We start from the raw sequence: 2,549 nt of genomic DNA, 5'->3' as shown, positions 1-2,549 counted from the left end.
CAAAAAAAAAAAAACTTATGCTTATATCAAGATATTATCTCAAGAAAAGATGTTTTAGTACCAAAAATATGGGGAACAACACTTGGTGTACACAAGCTAGTATCGTGAAAAGGGAAATTCTTTCTCCATGCGTCTCTTTCAATCTAATGATCAATCTTAAGAGTTTACAACTACTCATTATTCCTTCTATTGGTACTATTATGCTAAACCAACTCTTCATGTTCGTTTATATGGAAGAGGTAAAAAGTGTTATATTTTCTATGTATTCATACGATGCTTGGTTTTCAACCAATATTTTTCAAAACTTATTTACACATTGTTAGTCATGATATTTGAAAAATGGATGCTGATGTGTTTTCTGTTGGGTTACGAGGGGAGCTTTGGTGGACCGTCCACATCGATGCTAGAACAACCACACTTATGAGAGAGACATCACACTCTGATTCAAAACCTTAAGGTAATAGATTATGGATCCTCTTACTTCACACTTGCAAATCAACATTTTCCACTAGTGTTATTGGCCCCTACTTACAAATGTTAAGATTTCAAGGTGTTTTTTGAAATTTGTAAAAAATCCTGAAATGTTTTATACAAGACTTCCAGAAATATAAATACGAGTATTTCAAAAATTTATTCAAATCAAGAAATATTTTATAGACATTTTCGAGGGAAAAATATACACATAAAAAATGTTTTAAGTGGTTTTAGTGGAAATAAATATCTTAATGTTATGTGAGAGTGAATTCTTAATGGATTAGAAAATGTTGAAAGTGATGGTGAAAAATCAATGTATATAAAGTTAAATTGAAAAAGAGTAAAATTGGATTTTTTTAAATTTTTATTTTTAATTGTGCGGGTGAAAGTACATATGTAGGGGTATATCACAAAATTTCCACTATACAACTTACTTTTTTTTGGACTACGGTTAACCTAAGCCCATACAGTAGGCCTAAATAGCCTAAGTTATTTCTGTAACCCTAAATAAATACATTGCTGCCGCACCACATCTTTCTTCATCATTCTCTCTTCCATTGTTCGCTTATTTCTCTGCATCATTTATCATATCAATCCTTGACACCTCCATTGTTTTCTTCTCTCTTTCATCCTATCTACTATCGATCCTCTCTCTGCTTCTTCTATTTGTATCATACACCTATTTTTTCTCATTTTTTTAACTACAAGGTTGCGGCGACCACCTTTGCCCAAATTGACACCGCGTTGTACCGGCCACTTTCCCCTTTCGTACCACACCAACACAACTGGGCATGATGTAGGCGTTTCAGCCGCGCCATCCGCTTTTTATAATAGAGGTTGATAAATCCATCTTGATCTAATTTTTATAGCAAGTTTCACAGGATTCAATTTTATAGATTTACTATTTGCCTAAATTTTAGATCTTCTAACAATCAAAGTAATCTAATTTAATTTTTGCGACTCTTTGATGATTTTTTTAGCGTTTTGAAGAGCTTTACTTCGCAATGGACGAGAACGATTATTCACAATGATCTGATATTGGAGGTAAATCATTTTCTATCTCTTAATATATAATATTTAATCTTGTTTTGTAAATTCATTTGATCTTTTTTAATATTTATACTCGCAAACATTAAACATTAACACCAACTCATATTGATTGTACGATTTTTCCCAAATTCAATCAACAATGAAACCTAAACAACAACCAACATCCACACACCATTTCTTCAGAAAAATAATTCAAACTAAATAATTCTTTTCTTTTGTTTTTGTCATAATATATAATTATTTCACACAAATTTTTTCAGAAAAATAATTCAAACTAACAAATTGACAAAATCATCAAAACTAACAGTAAAAAAAAAAAAAAAATCAAAAATCATTATTCCCTTCAATATTGAAGTAACACCTAAGTGAATGAAGAAAAAAAAATCAATTATTTGAATCAAATTGAATTGAAGAGAAGATAAATAAATAAATATTATTTTAATTATTCTATTAATATATAATTGAAAGCAACACCTAAACAATTCATAGATTTAGCAAATAAAATAAAACTATTAATCAAATCAAATTGAAATTGAATTGAATTCAATCAAGGGTTTGAGTTGAACTACCTTGAAGCAAAATCAACAACAGGAGATTATCAAAGGTTCCTCTACTATAATTTTTTTTTATTGAATCTAAGATTCAAAGAAAAGAAAATACACTAATATATTTTTTTGGGTGTGATTTATATAAAAACTATTATGAGAATAATTATTATGTAATTGAATGTAAATTATATAATAATATTTTGGTCAAAAAATGATGAATATAATAGTTTTTATTTTTATTTTTCTTTTGTCAATTTTTTTTTATTGTTGTTTATGGTGGTTTTAACAAAATAATATGACTTCCCTAAAAAATAATATCGCTTTTTGGTCAAATAAAATTGTATTATGATGTTAAATAACAATAAGTTTCAGAAACAATTGATTGAAAGTAGGTAGTGTTTCTCGATCATCATCATCATCATCAGGAATGGGTTTCTCTATAGGTCTGGGACAATGAGGGTGACTTTGATTTGCACA

General features: G+C 28.6%; 1 long non-coding RNA gene across 1 annotated transcript; it reads left to right on the top strand.

Moving 5' to 3' along the window:
* The first annotated feature begins 1,006 nt into the window (after nucleotides 1-1,006).
* On the top strand, nucleotides 1,007-2,549 carry LOC120580510 (uncharacterized). Its single transcript, XR_005646242.1, has 3 exons — nucleotides 1,007-1,310; nucleotides 1,455-1,518; nucleotides 2,516-2,549. It is a non-coding gene; the product is annotated as an uncharacterized lncRNA (long non-coding RNA).

The sequence above is a fragment of the Medicago truncatula genome, chromosome 5 (assembly GCF_003473485.1).
Source record: "Medicago truncatula cultivar Jemalong A17 chromosome 5, MtrunA17r5.0-ANR, whole genome shotgun sequence".
Taxonomy (NCBI): Eukaryota; Viridiplantae; Streptophyta; class Magnoliopsida; order Fabales; family Fabaceae; genus Medicago; species Medicago truncatula.
The sequence above is the reverse complement of the archived record's forward strand: the minus strand, read 5'-3'. Positions and strand labels throughout refer to the sequence as shown.